Source organism: Dendrobates tinctorius, unplaced genomic scaffold, assembly GCF_039654945.1.
Source record: "Dendrobates tinctorius isolate UK_male_01 unplaced genomic scaffold, ASM3965494v1 ptg000008l, whole genome shotgun sequence".
NCBI lineage: Eukaryota > Metazoa > Chordata > Amphibia > Anura > Dendrobatidae > Dendrobates > Dendrobates tinctorius.
In genome coordinates, this window is record NW_027361676.1 from 63,201,918 (window position 1) to 63,214,395 (window position 12,478).

Here is a 12,478-nt window from a genome sequence, read left to right on the forward strand (position 1 = left end):
AAAGTATTGGCACTGTTCGAAAAATCATGTGATGCTTCTCTATTTGTGTAATTAACAGCACCTGTAACTTGCCTGTGGCACCTAACAGGTGTTGGCAATAACTAAATCACACTTGCAGCCAGTTGACATGGATTAACGTTGACTCAACCTCTGTCCTGTGTCCTTGTGTGTACCACATTGAGCATGGAGAAAATAAAATGAAGACCAAAGAACTGTCTGAGGACTTGAGAAACCAAATTGTGTGGAAGCATGAGCAATCTCAAGGCTACAAGTCCATCTCCAAAGACCTGAATGTTCCTGTGTCTACCGTGCGCAGTGTCATCAAGAAGTTTAAAGCCCATGGCACTGTGGCTAACCTCCCTAGATGTGGACGGAAAAGAAAAATTGACAAGAGATTTAAACGCAAGATTGTGCGGATGCTGGATAAAGAACCTTGACTATCATCCAAACAAGTTCAAGCTGCCCTGCAGTCCGAGGATACAACAGTGTCAACCCGTACTATCCGTCGGCGTCTGAATGAAAAGGGACTGTATGGTAGGAGACCCAGGAAGACCCCACTTCTCACCCCGAGACATAAAAAAGCCAGGCTGGAGTTTGCCAAAACTTACCTGAAAAAGCCTAAAACGTTTTGGAAGAATGTTCTCTGGTCAGATGAGACAAAAGTAGAGCTTTTTGGGCAAAGGCATCAGCATAGAGTTTACAGGAGAAAAAAAGAGGCATTCAAAGAAAAGAACACGGTCCCTACAGTCAAACATGGCGGAGGTTCCCTGATGCTTTGGGGTTCCTTTGCTGCCTCTGGCACAGGACTGTTTGACCGTGTGCATGGCATTATGAAGTCAGAAGACTGCCAACAAATTTTGCAGCATAATCTAGGGCCCAGTGTGAGAAAGCTGGATCTCCCTCAGAGGTCATGGGTGTTCCAGCAGGACAATGACCCAAAACACACTTCAAAAAGCACTAGAAAATGGTTTGAGAGAAAGCACTGGAGACTTCTAAGGTGGCCAGCAAAGAGTCCAGACCTGAATCCCATAGAACACCTGTGGAGAGATCTAAAAATGTCAGTTTAGAGAAGGCACCCTTCAAATATCAGGGACCTGGAACAGTCTGCCAAAGAAGAATGGTCTAAAATTCCAGCAGAGCATTGTAAGAAACTCATTGATGGTTACCGGAAGCAGTTGGTCGCAGTTATTTTGGTTAAAGGTTGTGTAACCAAGTATTAGGTTGAGGGTGCAATACTTTTGTCTGGCCCATTTTTGGAGTTTGGTGTGAAATGATCAATGTTTTGCTTTTTGATTCATTCTCTTTTGTGTTTTTTCATATAAGACAAATTAAATGAAGATAATAATACCAAAGAATTTGTGTTTGCAATCATTTTCAGGAAGAAACTGAGTATTATCTGACAGACTTGTGGGGGTGTCAATACTTTTGGCCACAACTGTATGTTGTATGAATGTAGTATAAATGTAGCATGTATGTAGTATGTAGTATGTTGTATGAATGTAGTATATATGTAGTATGTATGTATGCATGTAGTTTATATGTAGTATGTATGTAGTATGTTTTTGTTTTTTTTTTACATTCAACACATTAAGCCGGATGATGGGACTACTACTGTCCTATCATTGGCTAATGTGTCAATCACTGTCATTGTAGCAGGCATTGCCCGATGGGACTTGTTGTTCCATCGGACGATGCCTGCACACACACAAACCCCCGGCAGGCCCGCACAGACCACCGGCAGTCTGCACAGGCCCCCGGCAGCCGGCACAGGCCCCCCGAGAATCCCGTAGAGACCACCGGCAGCCGGCACAGGCCCCCGGCAGCTGGCACAGGCCCCGGACAGCCGGCACAGGCCCCCGAGAGGCCCGTACAGACCACCGGCAGCCAGCACAGGCCCCCGAGAGGCCTGTACAGACCTCCGAGAGGCCTGTACAGACCACCGGCAGCTGGCACAGGCCCTCGAGAGGCCCATGCAGACCACCGGCAGCAGGCACAGGCCCCCGACAGGCCTGTACATACCCCCAACAGTCGGCACATACCCCCCCGCAGTTGGCACAGACCGCGCATTATGATGCGCACAGACCGTGCATCATGATGACATAATTTCAGCAGCCAATCACAGCCACAACAGTGGCTCATTGCATTATGGGGACTTCTGATTCCGGTATCCGATATTGAAAAAATATCGGTACTCGGTATCGGAATTCTGATACAGCGAATATATTCCGATACCTGATACTTGCGGTATCGGAATGCTCAACACTAGCAGTAACAGATCTTTAGCTCCCCAGCTGCTGGCCTTCTGTAAATGACTGACAGGTCACTCTTTCCTGCGCTTCCACCCAAGATCTAGCACATGTGCCATCCAACCCATGGGTGGCATATGTGCAATATGGCCCTTATTAAGTTGTGAGAGCCAGACTATTGACCTGTGCCTCCCCCAGGAATGATGGCACTTGCCAAAATCTTAGGTGGTGGATTTGGTCACAGAGAAGAGTGACATGTCAGTTACTCACATAAAACCTGCACCGACAAAGAAAAGAGGAATGGAGAACAGAGAGCTTTAAGAGCATGACCTGGCCGGCTCCACTTGAGGTTTATTAGCATAAACATTTGCTGATGGATTTTTACAAAACTTAGACATGGACTTTTAAAACTAAGATGTGGAAGTCATAAAGATTGAAGGGACTTTACATACAGTAGATGAAGGTCTAAAATTATGCTGACAGCAGTGACATACTGCAAATATCAGCAAGCTACACAGCTGCTATGGGGTCCGTGAGCCAGGTCCCCCCTGCCCGTCGACAGTGCCAGCACCGCCTGCCTGGCTGTCATCCGGCATTCAACTGTATTGTCAACTATATCGACATCTTGGATGCTGAACATAATGAAGAAAGAAGGAGCTCAGCTCTTGCTTCCTACTCCATCATTCTTCCTCAGTGTCTTGACATCTTAGTGCAGCAGACGCGATGACGTCGCTACGTGGTGTCGAAACTGAGATGTGCAGTGCTTCAGAATGTTCCTTGCAGAGAACCGAGCAGTAGGGGAAAGAGCAGGAGAGGGGAGTATTGTGTTTTTTTTTATCAAAAAGTACATTGTGGGAGCCATAATACTGTATTAAACTATATGGAGGACAATGGGGAGTCCAGTACATTATATTGTGAATGAAGGGAGGTCGGTACATTATACTATATGGATTACTATGGGGTGTGTATTATATTAAATGGAAGACTATGACATTCAAAAGTACAACTTGCAAAAATCAAGCCCTCAATCTACTTTATTGATGAAAAATAAAAAAATCTATGGGCATGGAAAAACAAAAGGGCAAAAATGAAAAATTTCCATGCCGGAAAAGAGTTAAGTTTACTAAGATGCCAATATATTTTAAAGTATGGAACATTTGCATGAGCATCACACATGGGGTTGAGATTATCTGCGAGCAACATATCTTCAAAATTATATTCAATTTACTTTTTTAATATCATACATAACATACATCTGAGACAATAATGTATTCCTCAAGATCAAGCCTCTTTTTCAACAGTTCATTAGTCAAATATTTTTACATCCCATTGAAAAGTTATAGAGAATATTTCTGCTGTGAGAACATGAAACTGGATGATATCTCAGAAACAGAACTTTATGCATCATATCTATGCATCTTATTATAATACTACATCAATTAACTCCCCCTTATACTCCAAAATCACTTGCAAATAAGCAATATGCTAAATCAGCCATACTTGATGGTAATTATATGCCTGTGATATGATGATGCACAGAAAAGCAAAACTGATTATCTGTGTGCCTTTTACATAATGTTAACATTCACCCTTTCCCTCTTTCTCCCTTATTTTAGATTTTTATTTTTCCCACTTTGTCTTCATCCCATCCTTTACGAGATTATAAATTTTATTTTTTAATCTGCATCCCTTAGTTTAAATTGGTTTCACATTCTTCTTTTTGCTCCTTTATTTCCACTCCCTTCATTCCCTTCTTTTGTCCTCGCTTCCAATATCCTTTTCTATTCTCCCTTGTTTGCTAATATATTTTCAATGCACTTTTTCTTATTACTATTTATAAAACCAGTCGATACAGAATCTTGCTTTTAAAGTGTATGTCGGGTCAGAATATTTCTGTCACCATATAAAACACAAGTCGTGTGTTTAAAATTACTTTGTTTTGTTGGAATATACATTTCACAGGACGACTTCCCTTTGAATTATTGAGTTTACCACCACCATGATTCCCCAATTCCTTTTAAGAATTTGTAGAGTAGATACCAGGAATTTTTGGTCAAAGTTGTTTTAGTTCTTTATGTTTTTTAGATGTTGAATAGTGGTAGAAGAAAAGTAAATTCAGGTTACATTTTCTTTGCTCTCAGTACATATTTTACGTGGAGTTGTTTTTGATATAGCATACAGTATGAGGCTTTATTTGATGATCAGTAAATAAGAGCAGAACATTGCTCATGATTTTCAAATTGTAACTTTTTATTAAGGTGCCCTTAAGACCTCTAATAAATAATTATTGGCTCTGCTATATGTATCAGGCCATTGAACAGCAACATCAAAAACTTTTGGGTGACACATTGAGAGCTACATGTATGTGTATCCCAAAATATTTCAAATGCTGTTGAGTCTTTTATGTGAACCACAAACATTTCCAGCCTAGTTAAAAGTGCATGTTTTTTATGGTGAAGAAGAATATAGTTAGGAAGTACTATGTATTTCTTAATGCAAAAATAAGGAAAAGAAGGGATGAAGGTTGGAAGGTGGTAAGAAGGAAGGATCGAATGGAGGGAGGAAGGAAAAGAGGAAGAGAGGAAAAGAGGAAGAAATTTGAGAAAGGGAGGGCAAGGGGGAAAGACGGGTGGGGAAAAGAGCAACTGGAGGGAGATAAGAAGGAAGAGAGAAATAAAAAAAATAGGGCTAATAAAAGTGATTTTCAGTCATATGTCTCACGTGTTTACAAGTCCCTCATAAGTAAATGTGCAGTGATTTCCTAGAGACAGGTTAATTATGCATTGCGATTTCAAGTTGCTGGAGAAGTTACAGTAAAAAAGTGACCCAAAGTTCAGAAATACAAATTCACACTCTCACAAATCCACACAAACACACACAATAGGCAGACCTTTTAGTATTTTGCGGTAAGCTCTGTGGTTTTCTGCTGGAGGTTATCTTGTGTCAGCTTCCAAACTCATCCGATAAGGAAAACTAGAAAACGCTGCCCAAATGATACTGGGTAAGAGCAGACATAGTAATCGAAACTATATAACATACCACAGTACAGTAAAATAATGACAAGCTTTTGGTTTTCACATGGATCAATTCTTTTTAATAACTTTGGGAACTCATTTGTGCTATTTTTTTTCCTTAGAGAAAATAGACCATTTATATCTATGGCTATTAGACATTTTCAGTACATACTGTACTATTATTGATATAATTAACCATTTCAAATCCAAAAAGATAGAAAGTAAAAATATCTGTACCATTTTGAAATAAAGAGACAAACACTGCTAGAATTAAAAATACAATGAAATATATGTAGATAGATAGATAGAATATTATTTACACAGTCATGAAAGTGGTAACACCCTAGAAATGAAATTGTTCCAGAAAATGAGGTATTTCTCCCAGAAAATTATTGCAATTACACATGTTTTGTTATACACATGTTTATTTTCTTTCTGTGTATTGGAAAGGCAAAAAAAGAAAGGAAGTCAAATTGGACATGACTTTACACAAAACCCCAAAAATGAGCCTGACTAAATTGTTAGCACCTTTCCAAAATTGTAAGGCAACAACTTTGTTTCAAACATGTGATGCTTGTTCAAACTCATCTGTGGCAAGTAAAAGATGTTGGAAATATGAATATCACACCTGAAACCATATAAAAATGGGAGACGTTGACTCAATCTTGGCATTGCATGTCTGTGTGTGCCACACTAAACATGGAGAACTGAAAGAGGAGAAGAGCACTATCTGAGAACCAAAACTGTTGAAAAATGTCAACAATCTGAAGGTTACAAGTCCATTTCCAGAGATCTTGATGTTCTTTTGTCAAATGAGTGCAGCATAATCAAGAAGTTTGGACTACACTAAAGAAGTGAATTACCAAAAGAGAGACATAAAAAAAAATAAAATAAAAAGTATAGATTTTATGAGTACATACAATTAATCTATATCTGGGGAGCAGTGTCTCTTTTTTTGGTCATTCAATCCTTTGGTCTAGTCCTAATACTTTTACAGCAAATACACACAAATTGCATAAAGGTGATATAAACTTACTTATTTGTGCATTTCATAATCAAGAAGTTTACAGCCCATGGCACTGTAAATAGTCTCCCTGAACATGGATGGCACAGAAATATTGATGAAGGGTTGCAGCGCAAGATAGTCCAGATGGTGAATAAGCAACCCCAATCAAGTTCAAAAGAAATTCAAGCTGTCCTGCAGGCTCAGTGTGCATTAGTGTCAGCGTGAAATATCCATTGACATTTGACTGAAATGAAATACTATATCAGGAGACCCAGGAGAACCCCACTGCTGACAAAGAGACATGAAAAATTGTATACAAGTATATGCAGCTCTGGCAAAAATTAAGATACCACCACATCAAAACCCTGTGATAGGCACCCAAGAGATCGCTGTGTGTGACGGGGATCAGCGACCGGCCCCCATGCCGGGTATCACTGATCGTGCTTGATCGGCCTGACCCGTTTTTCGATCGCTGGTATCCCGCTGGCCAGCACGCATTGCGTGGCAGTGAGAGACCAGCGACCAGTGACGCTGGACGCTGGTTTCTAATGTAAACATCGGCTATCCAGGAACCGCGTATATCTGATGTTTACATTAGAAACCAGCGTCCAGCGTTGCTGGTCCTGATCGCTGGAGGGGCTGTCTTGTGACAGCTCACCAGCGATTAGCCTAACGATGTCCCATCATGTCAGATAGTTGGTGGGATTGCTGGGACATCGTTATGTGTAACGGGGCCTTTAGACTGACCATAGTCAGTTTTTTCTCTTACCACACAGGGAGTTAATTAGTCTGTCTTTGTATATGTGTTTGCTTAGTCATCTATTTTGGATGGGTGACATATTTTAAATTTCTGCTCTTTTAACACTTCCAATTAAATTTACATTTTAGATACTCTCTTTTTTGCTTCTTTTGGCATGGATGCATAATATTGTTTCCGTTTGAGCTTTTGTTTCCTTCTCATACTGAGTTAATAAATATGTAGTATTAATTTAAATGTATATAAAACTGAAAATATAGCTCATACAAAAAAACAAGAAAAAGAAAACTCATAAGACTATGTCATAAGAAAAAATTAGTTATAGCTCCTGACATGCGACAATAGAAAGCTGAAAAATTATAATTTGGCATAAAGGCGAAAACTGGCTGTGACAAGGCGTTATTGATAAAGTAAATGGGTCCTTCGACTTTACAGAATAGCTTTAGCTTAGTCTGCACCATTCGGACAGCACAGAGGAACCCAAATTAACCCCTTAGTGATGGAGCCATTTTTAAGCTTAATGACCAGGCCAATTTTTACAATTCTGACCACTGTCAATTTATGAGGTTATAACTCTGGAACACTTTAACGAAACCCACTGATTCTGAGACTGTTTTTTGTGACATATTTTACTTCATGATAGTGGTAAAATTTCTTCAATATGACTTGCGTTTACTTATGAAAAAAATGGAAATATGACGAAAATGTTTAACATTTTGCAATTCTCAAACTTTTAATTTTTATGCCCTTAAGTCAGAAAGATATGTCACAAAAAATACTAAATAAATAGCATTTCCTCCATGTCTTCTTTACATCAGTACAATTTTGGAACTCAAATTTTTTTTTGTTAGGAAGTTATAAGGGTTAAAATTTGACCAGTGATTTTTCATTTTTACAACAAAATTTACAAAACCATTTTTTTAGGGACCACCTCACATTTGAAGTCACTTTGAGAGGTCAATACCCAAAAGTGACACCTTTCTAAAAACTGCACTCCTGAAGGTGTTCAAAACCACATTCAAGAAGTTTATTAACCCTTTACATGCTTCACAGGAGCTGAAGCAATGTGGATGGAAAAAATTAACATTTAACTTTTTTTTACAAACATTTTACTTCAGAACCAATTTCTTACATTTTCACAAGTGTAGAAAGAGACAATGAACCACAAAATTTGTTGTGCAAATTCTCCTGAATATGCCGATACCCCATATGTGGGGGTAAACCACTGTTTGGGCACACGGCAGGGCTTAGAATGGAAGGAGCACCATTTGACTTCTTCAATGCAGAATTGGCTGGAATTGAGATTGGACGCCATGTTGCTTTTGGAGAGCTCCTGATGTGCCTAAACAGTGAAAACCCCTAACAAGTGACACCATTTTGGAAACTAGACCCCTTAAGGAACTTATCTAGATGTGTGGTGAGCACTTTGAACCTCCAAGTACTTCATAGAAGTTTATAACATAGAGCCGTGAAAATCAAAAATCATTTTTTCCACAAAAGTGATTTTTTAGCCCCCATTTTTTATTTTCCTAAGGGTAACAGGAGAAATTAGACACCCAGAGTTGGTGTGCTATTTGTCCTGAGTGCGCTGATGCCCCATATGTTGGGGTAAACCACTGTTTGGGCACATGTCTATGCTCGAAAGGGAGGGAGCACCATTTGACTTTTTGAATGCAAAATTGGTTGGAACCAATGTTGGTGCCATGTCGCATTTAGAGACCCCCTGATGTGCCTAAATAGTGGAAACCTCTGAATTCTAGCTCCAACCCTAACCCCATCACACGTCTAACCCTAATCTCAACCCTAACCCTAATCCTAATCCCAACCCCTGATGTGCCTAAATAGTGGAAACCCCTCAATTATAGCTCCAACCCTAACCCCAACACACCCCTAACCCTAATCCCAACCCTAATGGAAAAATGAAGATAAATATATTTTCTTTATCTCATTATATTTCCCTAACTAATGGGTGATAAATGGGTGGTTATTTACTATTTTTTATTTTTATCACTGTGATAGGGTTTATCACAGTGATCAAAATGTACTTTGAATAAATGAAATCTGCCAGCCGGCAGATCTAGGCGGGCGCACCGCGCATGCGCTCACCATTTTCTAGCGACAAGAAGATGGTGGCATCCATGGAGGGGACTCATGTGGGCCAAGGACCACCGGGCGGTACCGGGGGGATCGGGGACCCTATTAAATGGCACATTGGACTTTTTTTTGCGGCTGCCATTATACGGTTAATAATGGCGATCACAAAAGTGGGGTCGGTAAAAACCGACCCGAATTGGCAGCCGAGACCCTGGAGAAAATCCGACTCTGAGGGGCACTATACACTTTTTCCACAGCGCCATTAATTAACGGCGCTGTGGTTTAAGTACCCTTAACTGCCACCATTAAAAGGCGTATCGGCGGTCATTAAGGAGTTAAGACTTGTAAAAGTTTACTTTGGAATATTTTAGGGTGATGGTGTATGTCAGATGTTTTTGCTCTCTTTACAGTAAAAATACCAAAGAAGATATAAGAGAACAATTGATCATCTGCTTTACTGGCAATCTTCTTGTTAATCTATACAATCCTTTCTGAATCAATTCACAAAAATAGCTAATGACTATTTAAATTATTGTATTTTCTCAAATATTTACTGTATTAGGCTCATATTGTTGCAGGACAAGGATATAAAGATAATAATATAAACCAAAAGAGCTTGAATAAAATATTTAAAATTAATTTTTGGATTTCAGTGGGGTAGCTATATTTTTATTGACTCCTTCACTGACTTCTAAGAGGCCATTTTAGCTTATGGCCTATTACTTTACCCATTTCTCTTCAGTCTATATCATTTTATTTATGTCAATTCATGCCCTATCTTTTTTTTTGTAAAAGCAACAACCGATCTCTGTACATGCAGTTATTTTCCAGACATTGGTGTGTATGATGGAAAAGTTAGATTATACAGCTCATTGTCTGAAAAAAAAAAGCTGGAAAAAGGTGAAAGGAAGGTATAGTAATATCTCGGTAAATGCCTTAAAATGGAATACTACAGATGTAGTAAACAAGAAATAATGTACTTTCTTGATAACATGTCCCAGAAGGTTACCTCATGTCAGGGCATTAATTTAATCTTAATAGTCATCATTGTTTCAACAAATTTGCTTAACTCTGAGGTACAAAAGTAATATAATAAACTTTATGATATATTGTCAGAAAATTCTGCTTATTTCAATACTTATGAGAAACTTTCCCCCAACCACCCACCACAGCACATTGAATTATCAAGTTATATAGCCTATTAAACTCTATAAAGAAGACAAAGCAGAGATGACAGAAACAGAGTGTTATAAGTGTATACTAGAATTCTATGCGCCCGATGACGTGGGTCAGAAATTAAGACAGACACGGTATATCACAGTTCAAGACATATATATATATCTTATTGCAGAAATATGCACTTCAGCTGACAGATGCAAAGCAGACAATAAGACAGTCTCAGTAGTATGCACAAGTAATAGTACAGACCGAGGGTGTGAATACCAGTCCAGCAAAGCGGAATCCAGGACCCAGAGCCCGGGCCTAATGGAGAGTAGACCATAGCAGAGTTGGGTACAGAGCAGGTATAGCAGCAGAGTCCTTCCGTGGTACGTAGATACGGGAACAAGCGGGGTAGCCCGAAGAGTAAAAGGGGCAAACAGGTTGCCAGTCCTTCCAGCTTGGTAGCAAGTAAAGACCAAATACACAAGCAATGCATATTGTGCAGAGTTCCCTTATGTATACAGCAAACAGGAAACAAGGAGTCTCAGACAGGAAACAAGATGGCCCCCATGAAGCCAGCAACTCCATCTTGGTTAAGGACAGAATCCATCAGAAGTAAGGGCAAGAGTCCATCAGAAGTAAGGGCAAGAGCAAGGGCAGAATCCATCAGAAGTAAGGGCAAGAGCAGAATCCATCAGAAGTAAGGGCAAGAGCAAGGGCAGAATCCATCAGAAATAAGGGCAAGAGCAAACAAAACAGATGTACAATCCCAGTCCTTACATTACTCTCCTCTTTAAAGATGTCCTCTGAACGATCTTACAGCTGGTTTATTGGGGTATCTGCTGTAGAACTGTCTGATCAGACGAGGAGCGTGAATATTCTCCAGAGGTTCCCAGGAATTCTCTTCAAACGAGTATCCTTGCCATTTTACCAGATATTGGAGTCGTCCCCAACGGATGCGAGAGTCAATGATCTTCTCCACGATGGATTCCTCCTGCCTGTCAAAGAAAATTGGACCAGGAGGAGCAGAGGTGCGCCCGGAGGAAGGATTTGCCACTACCGGTTTAAGCAGAGAGACGTGAAAAACAGGATGTATGTTTAAAGAGCTAGGCAACTTGAGTCGACAGACTACAGAACTTACTATGCTGCTGATCTTGTATGGACCAACATATTTCTGCCCCAGTTCTAATGTTGGAACCTTGAGTTTCAAGTTCTTCGTTGAAAGCCAAACCATGTCTCCTTCCTTGTATGTGGGTACTGGTTTACTGAATCTGTCCGCTGCCAGTGTCTGCTTCGGAACTTCCAGATTCTCCTGAAGAGATGAAGTGTGGTTGGCTACCGCAAGCACAGACATGTTTATCGGAAGTTGAGGAAGAGATTGCAATAGTCCAGTAGGTGAGGAACGATGAACTTTTGATCTGGCACATACCTCACATGATGACACATACAGTCAAACGTCTCTCCGGAAAGTCGGCCACCAAAAGAAGCGAGACACAAATTCTTGAGTTTTCTGAATTCCTCTATGACCGGCTATCTTAGAGTTATGCATTAGTTTCAATACCCTTAATTTTATTGTTTCCAGGACATACAGTCGTTGTCTCTGAAACCAAAGGCCGTTTTTTAAGGTTAAATTTACCTGAGTAGATGGTTGAATCAGAAGTGAATCTGTGGTGTAGGCATCTTTAATATCTTTTAATAGGTCTTGATTGTGCAGCACACTTAAGGGGTTTCGTTCTGACAGTAGGGCCCTTGGAGGGGAAGCCGAGGTCACGTCATGCGAATGAATTCTGGACAGAGCGTCGGTCTTCCCATTGAGAGAGCCTGGTCTGATTGAAGTTAATCCTCCTGATGATGTCTGTTTACTTGGAAACCGTAATTCGTTCGGCCTCCAATCGATAGTGGTGTTCTGCCACTGTAACCATGTTAACCCTAGAATTATAGGAAATTTAGGGGTGGAAATTAAAAAGAACGACAGTTTTTCAGAATGACCTGCTTCCATACGAATCTTCAGAGGGGTAGTTTGAGAGTCTACCGGCCCGGATACCAACGGGGACCCATCTATAGTCTTCATTAACATTGGTGAACATTTCTGCGAGTGTATACCGTGTTTTTTAACAAATGCAATGTCCATGCAATTGCCGCTAGCCCCAGAATCAATCATGGCTGTACTGGTAATCCAACGGGATTGCACCCAGATTTC